The 14,597-nt window shown below is 44.3% G+C and overlaps 1 protein-coding gene across 4 annotated transcripts in view; it reads right to left on the bottom strand.

Moving 5' to 3' along the window:
• Positions 1–14,597, bottom strand: part of PMM1 (phosphomannomutase 1) — an 81,667-nt gene that overhangs the window by 66,635 nt on the left and 435 nt on the right. The gene's annotated exons all lie outside the window — the stretch shown is intronic.

Below are 14,597 nucleotides of genomic sequence, written 5' to 3'. Positions count from 1 at the left end.
CTGGCCCTCTTTGTCCTCACTCTGCCACCTCCTTTATTCTTTTGCAGCTCCATTACTGTTTCCTATCACTATTTCCCCTCCCATTTCTTTACTTACCATACTTGGCCTTCTTTCTTCTAATTCTTCTGTCTTCTTACCAATCCGGCGGCGCCCGGGACCCAGCATCCTCCTCTTTCCCGCTGTTTCTCACTAAATATGTCGGACGTGATGACGTCACGCCCGACATTCAGTGAGAAGCGAGGAGGGAGCAGGACGCCGGCGGATTGGTAAGAAGACAGAAGAATTAGAAGAAAGAAGGCCAAGTACTGTGTACCAGGTACCGCTGGATTGGTAAGTTGTTGTTTTTGTTCTATTCTTCCTAGCCACGGCACCCCTGTGACAGCGCCGCGGCACCCCTGGGAACCGCTGCCCTAGGGTACACAAAGAAATTAAAAAGTTAAAAGATGAGTCTTGGTTTAACCAATACAATGCAAAACGTTATGCCCAAAGTGCTCCAGGTCATGAAGTGGTTAAATAGTAGGCATCAGCGCTCTCTCTAAACAACAGCTTGGTCTAAGGACAAACTTTAAAAAAAAACAAAAAAACAAAACAATTTTAGCTTCAGTTCTCAGAGTTATATTTAGCCAGACAGGAGGTGAAATTATCTTCACCTCATGGCCTGATCTCCCTTTCCATAGGACATTACAGAGGAACACAATTCTCACTTTGCCCATACTCTCTCAGGATTCTCTATTTGGGCAGAAATGCTCTCTGCAAATCACAAAACCAAGTGACGTGCAGGACCCCAATTGCTATACTTTAACTAGGTGAAAGTTCTTCTAATAGCCCCCACCTCTTCCTGCAGAGCCTATCCAACAAGATGAAAATACTAAAAATAGGATTCATTATCCCTGCAGCAAGTACCTCCGTACTTTATTTTGTGAGTAAATACTACTACACAGGGCATTGCGGCTGGAAAAGTGACTAAAGAGGAATCTTTTTCAGCCATACTTTACTTTTATACAAAATTCCAGATTGTAGAAATAATTTTGTTTGACGTTTGCAACTACATTAAAGAATAATAGTGGCAATAAAAAGGTGATTAAACCCACATTTATTTGTGTGCAGTGCTGCTTTAAAATGTCAGCATAAATAGAAAAACAATTACCTGTGCTTGGTATGCAGGACTGCACCTTTATAAGATAACATGTGGAATAACAAAAACAAGGTAAGGAGTAGTCCAAAGGTTACGTGTTGCTGTAGAAAACAAATCAGTGCAGTGCAGTCTACAGCATGGAGTCACTTTAGGTAAGAAGTGATGATGCAGAGCTATAGTGTTAACTCATAGACAACTATTGTGTTCTAATTCAAGCTCATCAGAATTAAATATGAATTCTAGATATTGATTCTCAGTAGAAGGATCTTTAGTCACCTTCATCACATTAAAGTAAAAGCACCAAGCTTTAACTATGGCTCCGCACATTTGCATGTATCTATGTGAAATGGCTGATATGCTTAATGAGTCTGCATAGAACAAACTCAAGTTAACTTAATTATTAGTGTTTACATGGCACCACAAAATTCTACAGCAACATACAGTTGGAAGTATAGCATATTACAAAGATGTTGAGGACCAACAGGTAAAATACAGGACATTCAAGATGCATGAGTGCAAGACTGGTAAGAAGTTAAGACTAAACATGTACATAAAACATTAGGAAGACTGTTTTCCTTCCTTTGTAACCACCCCCTCCCCCCCCCCCGATGTACCTCTTCCCCTTTTATTTTTTCTGTACCCCATTGCATATATAAAATAAAAACATATTATGTAATATATATAGCAAACAAGTGTCATACAGAATGTGAGGAAACGGGGTGCTACTGGACTGAGAACTTTTTATTCATCACCCGTTTCTCACGGTTTAGTGTACTTTTTAATCCTTCGCCCGTTCTAAGTATATACACCAGAGCATCGGTGTATTATGTGTATTATTATTTCATGTTATTAGGTACATTTTGCCCTTGCTATTACCTGCAATATTGTATGTAGTATAAATATAAAGAATATTGCCATACTGTGTGAAAATAACAGGACAGCAAAAGTAATTTTGCTTGTGTTAGCTAATGTAATTACCATTAATCTCAAATGTCCATTGTTATGAGGTGCAGCTGAGATTTGATTTGTAATCAGAGCAATGCCTGAGTTAACTAGCTGGCAGCCCATGTTAATAGGTAGGTCAACAGGGAATCTGAGAGGTTAGAACTTCTAGATGATATGCATTGTGCCTCCACAGTAATATACTAGCTGAAATAGGATTGTGAAATGTATTAATATGTATCTATAATTGTTATTGTATCAACATATACCACAGACTCAGATTGTGTAATGTTGCAGATACCATGGGTCAAATGTCTTGTTTCACGCAAGTGTGAAGTGTCATTCCTTAATGTTATATTGTAACCCTTTGTTTAGTGTATTCAGCCAAATCGCTAATTGAGTAAAGCCATTCCATTGTAGAATCAAGGTAACAGAGACTGTATGTCTAACAGCTAAAGTGTCCACTGAGAGACCCCTGCTGTAAGGGGGAGGATTGAGACACTGGACCCCACTCCCTGTGTATACAGCATAGAATATAGGGAGAAAAGAAAGCTAAGAGAGCTATTCTAGCTTGGAGGATCCTGGTGTACAAGACATCAGCGAAAAGGACTCTGGGCCAAGCATTGTGGTGCTTCTGGAGGAAACCCTATCAGGACAGGGTCTGTGTGAGCCAGTAACCCAAGCTGGGGGCGGCATCGTAACTATTTTGCTAATCGGTAGTGGTAGTATTGTGGGAGGATAAGACATTGAAAGTGTTAGGAACCCCTCCAGCCAGCATAACACAACCCGGAGTCTACTCGGCCAGTCAGGTGTTCACTGGAGCCCCTGATGGTGGGGACAGACTGGGCTGCAGACTGACAGAGGGTCGTGAAGTGTGTACTGGCTGGAGAGAACCCAGGCAAGAAGAGTCAGGTCCACGCAAAGGTCAAAGGCCGGCAGCAAGTAGCAGTATCGATGAACAAGCTGGGGTCAGAGGTCACAGGCAAAGTAGCGGAACAGGTAAACAAGCCAAGGATCAGGGTCACAGGAAACACGAGCGAAGTCCAATACAAAGCCAAGGGGTCATACACAGGAAGTCAAATGTAGATATCAGGATACAGGAACTGGAACAAGCAGGTCAGCAGACTGGAACACAGGAGCTCTAACCGGCAATGAGGCAGCAGACCTCATTGCCTTAAATACCCAGCTGAACCAATCACAGGTTGAACACACTCCTGCAGGTTAATAAAGCAGTCACTAACAGAGCCAATCAGGGCTTGCCCCTGGCCGGCTAATGCCTGTAATTGCCTCCTATAATCTGCCCATATTAATTAGCCCACAGGCTGTAGAACGCTGCGCCCGGCCTCCTTCTATTGCCGGGACGCAGCTCTGAAGCGTCTACTGGTTGCCCCGGCAACGGCCGGGTTATGGCCGGAAATGACGTCCCGGTCGTCATGGCGACGGCCGGGATGCGGGTGAGTGAGTCGCGACGGCTGGGCACCGCCGCGGCTCGTAACAGTACCCCCCCTTGAGGAGGGGTCGAGGGACCCCGACATCCCGGTTTTCTAGGGAATTTTTTGAAGAACTCCTTCAGTTTCTTTGGGGCATGGAGTTGTCTCCGTGGAACCCAAGATCGCTCTTCCAATCCGCGATTCCTCCATTGTACAAGGAAATGCACCTGTCCTTGAACTCTTTTACAATCAAGGACCTTTTGAATCACAAATTTTTGTGGTCCACTGGAACCTCTCCCAGGCACACTTGAAGACTGGGTTTGACCAGGAAATAGTACCGGTTTCAACAGAGAACAATGAAATGTGTTGGGAATTCTCAACGAGGCCGGAATTTTTAACCTAAATGCGACGGGGTTCACCTGTTTGATGATAGGAAACGGCCCGATGAACTTAGGGCCCAACTTCTTGCAAGGCTGTCTAAGCCTGATATTTTTTGTAGACAGCCACACCTTCTGGCCAACCTTAAGAGAGCAGGTGGTACGATGTCGGTCCAATTTTTTTTTTTGCCACAAGTGAGGCTTGTCTCAATGATGAGTGAACTTTCTTCCAGATAACTCTGAGATCTCTTGCAGTGGAGCGGATCTCCTGGATACCAACGGACTGGAGTGAATGCAGGGAGTTAGATCTGGGGTGAAAATCATAATTGCAGAAGAACGGAGAGATTTTAGTAGCTGAGTGACAGGAATTATTACAGGCAAATTCCGCCCAGGGTAACAAGGAAGACCAATTATCGTGGAACTCCGATGTGTAGCATCGCAGAAACTTTTCTAGGGACTGGTTAACCCTTTCAGTTTGCCCATTTGACTGAGGGTGGTAGGCGGATGATAAACTGACCTTGATTCCGAGAAGGGTACAGAAGGATCTCCAGAATTGTGCTATAAACTGAGAACCCCGATCAGAGACGATGTCAGTAGGGAGTCCATGGAGCCTGAAAATATGTTGAATGAATAAGAGAGCCAAATCCCGAGCAGAAGGCAGTTTGGTTAACGGAATGAAGTGTGACATTTTGCTGAACCGGTCTACCACGACCCAAATCGTGTTGTGTCCTGCAGAAGGTGGTAAATCCACTACAAAGTCCATAGACAGATGAGTCCATGGTTTCGCAGGAGGGGCCAAAGGAACTAATTGGCCTACTGGACGGATTCTAGGAACTTTGTTTCTAGCACAAATCTCACATGAGAGGACATGCCTCTTGACGTCGGCAGACATGGATGGCCACCAGACCGTGCGGGAAAGGATTTCTAGCGTCTTGTAAATTCCAGGGTGCCCAGCAGCCCTACTGCAATGTGCTTCCGCAAGAACCGCCTTTCTTAAGTGGACCGGAACAAAAAGTCGTTGCTCCGGTGTAGCATCTGAGGCTAATTTCTGGAATCTCTGAAGTGTGACACTCAGATCTTGGGTTAACCCAGCATGGATTATGGAAGGAGGAATAATAGACTCTGGGTTAATAACTGGAACATGGTGTGCCATGAAACTCCTGGACAGGGCATCTGCCCGGACATTCTTGGAACCTGGTCTGTAGGTGATCAGGAAATTGAACCGGGTAAAAAAGAATGCCCAGCGGGCCTGTCTAGGGTTTAAACGCTTGGCTGACTGTATATATTGCAAGTTCTTGTGGTCGGTAATGACAGAGATCTGATGCGAAGCACCCTCCAACCAATGCCGCCACTCCTCGAAGGCCCACTTGATTGCCAATAGTTCTCTATTACCGACGTCGTAGTTGGCTTCTGCTGAAGAGAACTGACGGGAGAAATAGGCACATGGGTGTAGACGATTAGTATGAGGATCCTTCTGTGATAGGATGTCGCCGGCCCCGACGTCCGAGGCACGACCTCAAGAACAAATGCTTTAGCTGGATCTGGATGTTTAAGGACCTCAGCTGAGATAAAGGCCTTTTTCAGACTTTTGAATGAGGCTACTCCTTGAGACGACCAATTAGTTGGGTCCATTCCTTTACGGGTCAAAGCGACAATGGGAGCCACAATGTCGGCGAAGTTGTGAATGAACCTTCGATAATAATTGGAGAAGCCCAGAAACCTCTGTACCGCCTTTAGATTGTTGGGTTGTACCCAATCCACAATAGCCTGGACCTTTGTTGAATCCATAGAAAATCCCTCAGAAGAGATTACGTAACCTAAAAAGGATACCTTCTGCACCTCAAACTCACACTTTTCCAGCTTGGCGTAGAGATGGTTTTCTCGCAATTTTTGTAAGACTTGTTTGACGTGAGTCTGATGTGCGAGTAAAGATTTGGAATAGATGAGGATATCATCTAAATAGACGACCACAAAACCACCTAGGAAGTCTCGGAGGACCTCGTTGATCAAGTCCTGGAACACTGCAGGCGCATTGCTGAGGCCAAACGGCATGACCAGATACTCGTAGTGGCCAGAGTGCGTATTGAAAGCCGTCTTCCACTCATCTCCTTCTTTGATACGGATGAGATTATACGCTCCACGAAGGTTGATTTTAGTGAAGACAGTAGCCCCTCTTAGCTGATCAAACAATACTGAGATGAGCGGAAGGGGATAGGTGTTCTTGACTGTGATATGATTCAATCCCCGGTAGTCAATACAGGGTCTTAACCCTCCGTCCTTTTTTGATACAAAGAAGCATCCTGCTCCTACGGGAGATTTAGATGGCCTGATGAAGCCTTTCTCCAGATTTTCGTCAATATATTCCTGCATGGATTTTGTTTCTGGAGCAGAAAGGGAATAGAAACGCCCCTTAGGTAACTTGGAACCAGGAATAAGTTCGATGGCACAGTCAAAGTCACGATGTGGCGGTAAGGTATCAGCAGCCTTCTTGGAGAACACGTCCCAAAATTCATGATACTGTGAGGGAAGCCGCTCCGGAATAGGCTGAATCATATGCAGAGACAGTGACAAACAAGACTGTGTACAATAAGTACTCCACTGGACAATCTCTCCTTTTACCCAGTCTATGACAGGATTATGACAGGAAAGCCATGGGTGGCCCAAGATCATAGGAACCGACGAACAATCGATCAGAAAGAAGGTGATTGACTCAGAATGGAGAGCTCCAATCTTCAACTGTAGTGGCGGGGTCTCCCAGGAAATCTTGCCACCAGGCAACGGACCTCTGTCTAAGCCACAGACAATAATAGCAGATTTGAGTTTTACCATCGGAATTCCGGCAGAGCGGGCAAACCCGATATCAAGGAAGTTGCCTGCAGCTTCGCTATCAATGAAGGCCGACAGGTCCACAGAGCGAGCCCGGAAGGTGAATTGTGCAGGGATTAATACCGCATTTTTCGGGGAGATAATTTGCAGACCTAGGTGAACTTTCCCCTCATTCCCTAGGCATGGTCTTTTCCCAAATTATTTGGGCAAGAACGTGAGAAATGGCCTTTTATGCCACAGTAGAGACATAGACCTTGCGAACGTCTCCTGTCTCTCTCCTCAGAAGAGAGACGATATGCTCCTAATTGCATAGGCTCTTCACCATCCTGGGAAACAGGAACGAAGGCGGATGGAGGTGATGATGTTTCCTTTTCAGTTTTCCGCTCCTTATATCTCCTGTCAATTTTAATGGAGAGGTGCATCAGATCCTCCAGAGAGCTAGGAGACGGGTATTGCACCAAAGAATCTTTAATCTGTTCAGTTAGGCCGAAACGGAACTGACTTCGTAAGGTAGGGTCGTTCCATCCACTATCAGGTGACCATCTACGGAATTCGGCGCAGTATTCTTCTGCCGATCGTCGGCCTTGTTTCAAGGACCGTAGATGAGCTTCCGTGGAGGCCACTCGATCCGGGTCATCATACAGTAGACCCAATGCCTCGAAGAAGGAGTCTATGGACTGCATGGCCGGACTGGTCTGCAGCAAAGAAAACGCCCAGGACTGGTGGTCACCCTGTAGAAGAGAAATAATAATCCCAACTCTTTGCTGCTCTGAACCGGAGGAGCGGGGTCTCATCCGAAAATAGAGCTTGCAGCTCTCCCTGAAGTTCTGAAACAGGGTTCTATTTCCGGAGAACCGATCTGGTAAGTTCATTTTGGGACCTGGAGTAGGTTGTGAAGCTTTTGTGGCTTCTTCTTGAACAGACATACGCTCAGCCAATCCCTGCATCATCTGATACAAGGACTCAACATGGCCTGCTAGGGTTTGTGCCGGAGACGGTGTGGATCCACTTGCATCCATTCTAACCTCGTCTCCGTGAGTGGGCCGGTTATAATGTTAGGAACCCCTCCAGCCAGCACAACACAACCCGGAGTCTACTCTGCCAGTCATCTGTTCACTGGAGCCCCTGATGGTGGGGACAGACTGGGCTGCAGACTGACAGAGGGTCGTGAAGTGTGTACCGGCTGGGGAGAACCCAGGCAAGAAGAGTCAGGTCCATGCAGAGGTCAAAGGCCGGCAGCAAGTAGCAGTATCGATGAACAAGCTGGGGTCAGAGGTCACAGGCAAAGTAGCGGAACAGGTAAACAAGCCAAGGATCAGGGTCACAGGAAATACGAGCGAAGTCCAATACAAAGCCAAGGGGTCATACACAGGAAGTCAAATGTAGATATCAGGATACAGGAACTGGAACAAGCAGGTCAGCAGACTGGAACACAGGAGCTCTAACCGGCAATGAGGCAGCAGACCTCATTGCCTTAAATACCCAGCTGAACCAATCACAGGTGGAACACACTCCTGCAGGTTAATAAAGCAGTCACTAACAGAGCCAATCAGGGCTTGCCCCTGGCCTGCACAGTTGCAGGCTAATGCCTGTAATTGCCTCCTATAATCTGTCCATATTAATTAGCCCACAGGCTGTAGAACGCTGCGCCCGGCCTCCTCCTATTGCCGGGATGCAGCTCTGAAGCTTATACTGGTTGCCCCGGCAACGGCCGGGTTATGGCCGGAAATGACGTCCCGGTCGTCATGGCGACGGCCGGGACGCGGGTGAGTGAGTCGCGGCGGCTGGGCACCGCCGCGGCTTGTAACAGAAAGAGACAGATTATTATTTTGGAGTGCTGACTGCAAGAGGCTGCTGGAAGATACATGCTACCATTTACCTTGTATCTTGTGCCGTCATAATAAAGCCTTATTTTGGATATATTCTATTCTAGCCGTGTGAGTTGAATCCCACAGAGGGTAACTGCCATCCCAGCTAAGGGTGATATCCTCACACAGAACATACAAGGACACACAAGAGGTGGGAACGAAAAAAAAAAAAGACGACACACGTAGAGCAATCTAATGAGAGGTGAGGCTATGACAAGGGTGGAGGTGACAACAGAGTCAAAATGTGGGAATAGGCAGTGTAGGCCAGTGAGAGTGGAGTCAGGTGGGGAGAGGCTTGAGAGAAGACTTGCAGATGGGACTCAGATGTGCTTATCATTGGGGAGTTGAGACATTGGTAAAGAGTGAGTTAGATGATTTAGAGATATAGGGGGTGTGGCTGAGGGCTTTGTAAGTGAGGACAAAGTTTGAATTGTATTCTGTGGGGAAAGTGGAGCAAGAGAAAAGAGTTGCAGAGCAGGGAGGCCGAATCAGAGAGGGTGGGTGGATAAAAATCAGTCTGGCAGCAATGCGGGGAGAGATGGATGAGAGGGAAGCCAGACAGGAGGAGGTTACAGTAGTTAATGCGCGAGAAAAAGAAAGAGTGGACTAGGGTTGTGACAGCATCTTGTCATGTTGTTGTTTCAAAGGTGGAAGCAACAGGCTTTGGAGAGAAACTGGATATGGGAAGTGGCCATGAAAAACAGAAGAGGGTATTGCAATGTCCATCATGGGAGAGATGATGGGAGGTTTGGAGACTCTAGAGGCAGTTTTAGACATGTGGAGCTTAAACGTAACATTGATACATACATAAGGAGATATTTCAGAGACAGCTGGACTTATGATACAGGAATGAAGAGGAGAGGCTGGAGGAGGAGAGGTAGATTTGGGTTATAATCAGCATAGAGGTGGTAATGGAGTCCAAAGAAATTGATTAGTTCACCAAGGGAAGAGGTGTAATGATACGAACAGAGGGGCAAGGACAGAGGTGGGAGAGGTAGGAAATAAATCAAGGCAGAGCAGTGCCATAAAGGCCAATGAAGTAAAGGGTGTACAGGAAAAGAGAATGGTCAATGGTGTCAAAAATGACAGAGATCCAGGAGGATGAGTACAAAAAATATAATTGATGGCTTCAGTGAGAGCAGTAGCAGTGGAGTGAAGGTGATGGGAAATCATTTGGAGATGGTGAATGAATGAGTGAGGTGAGAAAAACCTTGAGTGTTGGTTATAGACAAGCCACTCAAGTAGTTTAGAATCAAATTAGAAGAAAGAAATTTGAAGTTGAAGAGCAAAGATAGGAGTGCAAATCTTTTAAAACATGTATAGTGTATATGCATGCGTCAGCATTCTGATCTGGCCGTTTTTTTTATTTCAGTCGTTTCTACAAACATCATAGATAACACATTCATCATCATCATTTTTTTTATATAGCGCCACTAATTCCGCAGCGCTGTACAGAGAACTCACTCACATCAGTCCCTGCCCCATTGGGGCTTACAGTCTAAATTCCCTAACACACACACAGATGGAGACAGACAGACTAGGGTCAATTTGTTAGCAGGCAATAAACCCTACAGTGTGTTTTTAGAGTGTGGGAGGAAACCAGGGCACCCGGAGGAAACCCACGCAAACACGGGGAGAACATACAAACTCCTCACAGATAAGGCCATGGTCAGGAATTGAACTCATGAACCCAGTGCTGTAAGGCAGAAGTGCTAACCACTAAGCCACCATGCTGACCCACATTGGTCAGAAAAGTCTGTAGCATACCCAGCCTTACTGAAGGCTCCGTATGACCATAACTTCTGATCAGGGTTGAAGTTAGACGCTACTGTGACCCATAGCAAAATTATGAAGGGGCCCGCTTATTAAAGTACTGTTCCAATTTATCTCTTCTCACAGTTGACCCACTGCTGTCCTCTGTTGGTTTGCAGGATTGCATTGTGCAGACTTCTTCCAGGTGTCAAACAGGAACTCACAATTCTTGTCTCCTGTACAATGAAAGCTATTTCTACTACCTGAAACAGACCTGGTGCCTCAACATTGATCTGACATGAAAGTGGGGTGTTGGAAGCAAACAACCGTCGGCTCCTCCTCATGCACAGGCTGCCTCTGTGATCCTACAAGTCAGTGGAGGATAAAGGGTGCCAATCAGACATGTGAAATGCTTCCTTTATCACAGGGCTTTGACAGGAAAGGACCCCCTCCCTTCCACCCTGCTATGGGCACTGTAACTGCAGCAACCCAACCGTATTTGCGGTTTTAAGGAATGCTGATAACTTTCTTTTACATACTGTTTTATGATACCAAGTTGGGGGTTGACACATCACACAGCACATTATATGTAAAAATTAGTGTATGGTGCTAGCTTATTAACTGTAATATAACTTTATTCTCTGCTTAATGAAGCCGAGTGGTATTTATTTTTGTCTTGGTTTGGGATTACTTTTCAAAACTTGCAGGCCAAGGACTGGTAAACGTGGAAGTTATTGCCAATAGCTAGGTAGAGCTCAGTGAAATAAGTTATGTAATCAGTCCTATCCTCCTCCATAGCAGTGTTTAAAATACGGGCATTTTTGCGTTTTTCCCCCCCTATGTGGCCTTTTAGAGTCACCCATGTATCTAGTGACTGAATCCCTGAGCCCCAGGGCAAAATTGGAGACAAGAACCCCCCCCCCCCCCCCCCAAACCTAAATTGTGAAAATGTTATGCATCTTGCATTTACCATTGAACAGTGACTACCGCTCTTCACAGAAAAGTTCCTTTAATAGATCCATCATTACCAACTTCCATTTTCCTGGCCAATGTCTATTAAGCCTCTTCAGCTTTCAATCGACTTACATCACGGAGATGCTAATAACACTTTAAGAGTCATTCTGATCACAAAGACACTCATAAGGAATAATGAATGTATACATGGTCTATTTCCCCACCTGACAGCTATGAAAAGACTATTTGTGGGGTAAGCGACAGTGGAATTGCCAGCTCTAACACACAGCACATCCGTTACAAGTTTGAAGAAGACCGCATTTGGAGTTGCACAGCAGGTTCTTTACTCCTATGTGCCTAGCCATAATTGTGAGTTTTATGACATGCCCATATGAAGTGAAAATTATACTGCATAGAGCATATTGGACAGCTATGCATTAACATGCAATATACACAATTACTAACTTGGAACTTAATAATTCACAATGGCCTAGGGGAATACTTATGCTAAGTATGTCTTTCTTCCTTATTTCCTATTTGATTTCACAGACTACCATAGCACATTATAATTTGTGAAAGCAGCACAAGCAGCATATGACCAGGGGCCCATAGTGGGCTAGGGCTGTGTCACTGGGCTATCTGCATTTTTTTTCCCTGTAAAATGTTTCTAATTGGCTGTTGAGCAGAGTCTCGCCCACCAGGCTTAAATTAACCAGCCAGCCCCTGCCTAGGCCCTAAAGTCCACAGAAAACCTTTCCTCTGAACTTATGATAGTGCCTGTTAAAGTCATACAAATATGAAATAATTTTAACTTTGAGAATAATGACACATTACAAAAAAAAAATTACAAAAAAATCTAAGATAACCGTTGAGATGTCAGTTTGTAGATAGGAACATGGAATAAAATATTCTAAATCCAATAAACTTTATATCACTGTCTACAATAATAGTAATGTATGTGTATACTGTAATAATGCTATGTTTTCATGTAGTAGTCATTTAACAGTTGCAAGTGTATAATTGGTAGTCAGCAGGGTGGCAGCAATATGTGACTACAGGACATTAACACCCATAAAAAGACTGGTGCTCAAGTTTTCCCTTTGTGACTTTATCAGCTCCAGTAATCTGGTAGGATACTTATTGGCTTTTCTTGGGCATCTGTCCTTGCTCATTAGCTGAAATTTTATTCAGACGCTTTTGAGCCACTGATAGTCTTGAAGCAGACACAAATTTTTATCTTATTTATTACTCTGCTTTAGAAGTGAACTAAATTTGTTGTATATGTTTGTAATCTAGGCCCAGACTGGCATCTGCAAGGCATGTCTGAGATTAGCAGTGCTCTAATTTGCGCTCCCAAACTTTTTTTTTTTTCTTTTAATAGAGTGCTGCTCAGCCTCCCCGACCTGCTATTAATAAAAAAAACACGGGTTGCACCCATTGCACAGTCTAAACTAAGCCACTGCTGATGTACTTTGCTTACACCAAAATCTGTTAGATCAAGTAATACTGATCCAGTTACACTCTTTTACATAACTGAAGGTCACTTTTGTTTATCACAATTTAATGCATTGGTGAAACCAATTGAATGGAATAAGATGCATTCAGAAAAAGTGCAATGCATCTGAAAGCTAGTAAAAATGCAAGTGTGTAAGGAGTCATTAAATACAATGGGTTTTATTTTTAAACCCATTGTCACGATCCAGCACTCACCTTAGCCTGTGTGACAAAGGATTATTCAAAAACAACCACTTGGTCTGTTTAAAACTCTGTCTATCCCTCACTAACTTTGTCTTACCAATTATGCCACCACCAAAGTTTTTGGGGAAGCCATCTGCTATCCCTTTAAACTAATCACAATTTACTCTCATCAGTTATCATAAACCAAATTATCTCCCCTGACTTTCCTCTGTTACAACTATGTAGCATTCTAAAAGTCTGATCCATGAATTCGTAAGAACAAAGACCTGAACTTATTAAGTGTAATTTAATATGGAAAATAAATCCACAATGTTTAACACACATAAAAATAGCTAAGCCAACCCCTAGTCTGGCCAGCGAAGGCTGGTACTACCAAAATCAGGGTGACAAAAAGCATGGGGTATCCCTGATTTTACTAGTAGCAAACAGGGCTGGTGGCACTATAGCAAGGGCTGAGGTCAATTGAAATTCCTATATTATAAATAGAACTAGCACCGTAATAAGCTCATTACTTCTGGGCACTCTTAAAAGAAGGGCTAGTTTAGGGTTGTCCGCCAAGTTTTTTTTCTTTTCCAAGTCAGGATTCAGTGGATGGATTTTGTTTTGCAAAGCAGGAAGTTCCTGGATGTATTTTTTTCCCTTTGGACAAGCAGGGATAACTGGATGTGCTGCAGATGAAGACCCTGAATGTTTAAAATGGGTGTTTGTGTTTAATTTCTATTTTTTCTTGGGTCCCTACATGCCAGCATGCCCTGGTAGACATGGGTATGCTGGTACTTGTAGTATATGGTTTGTTACGATTACATTTTTATTATTAAACCCCCCACTACCAAAGGGCGGTAAGTGCTGTCAGCACGGGGCTGGCTACCTCAAGTGGTAGGAGAAGGGCTTTTTTTTTTTTTTTTTTTTGGACCCAATCTCGTTAAGGAATCTGGCCAGCATCAAGGCTATTTGTCATTATGGCAGAGGGACCCCACACTGCAGATTCCCCTGCTGTTCTGCCACCAGCCCCACCTGGAAAATCCTAGTGTTTGTACTTTTACTGGCAGTCTGATTTTGCTAGTGCAAATCTATGCTGGCAGCACTAGGGTTGCTTAAGCTATGTGGAGAAGGGGGGGGGGGGTGCGTGATTTGTTTTTTATATTGAGTTCCATTTTTTTGTTGGTTTACTTCATTGCTGTCAGTTTTGCTGGTTTAAAATTTAATGCTTTATGTTGACTTTGTGACGGTCAACTTTACAGCCTGTCGACATTCTGATGGTCAACATTTTCATTGTCAACATTTTGTAACCAATCCAACACTTACCCAAAACACTTCCCAGTTATAATCTCATTTGGAAGTGTCATTACTAATACATCTATAGCCACCCCCCCCCCCCCTCAACACCTGGCAATATGCAATAAAGTTATCTTCTTGGTTTTCTTCATAGCAAGAGAGATCCAACACATCAGTATTAAGAATTTCAATTTGAACCCCTTTTCTGGAACTCTCCTGTTACAGAGACACGCCAAAAAGGTGATCACTAGGTGTTCCAGATATGTCCCATGTGAGAGACCCCCACAAAAGTACTACTATTGGAAAGGGAGGGGGATTTAGCAAATTACTTAAACAATAT

The sequence above is a fragment of the Mixophyes fleayi genome, chromosome 8, assembly GCF_038048845.1.
Source record: "Mixophyes fleayi isolate aMixFle1 chromosome 8, aMixFle1.hap1, whole genome shotgun sequence".
Taxonomy (NCBI): Eukaryota; Metazoa; Chordata; class Amphibia; order Anura; family Limnodynastidae; genus Mixophyes; species Mixophyes fleayi.
This window is presented reverse-complemented; position numbering and strand designations above follow the sequence as displayed.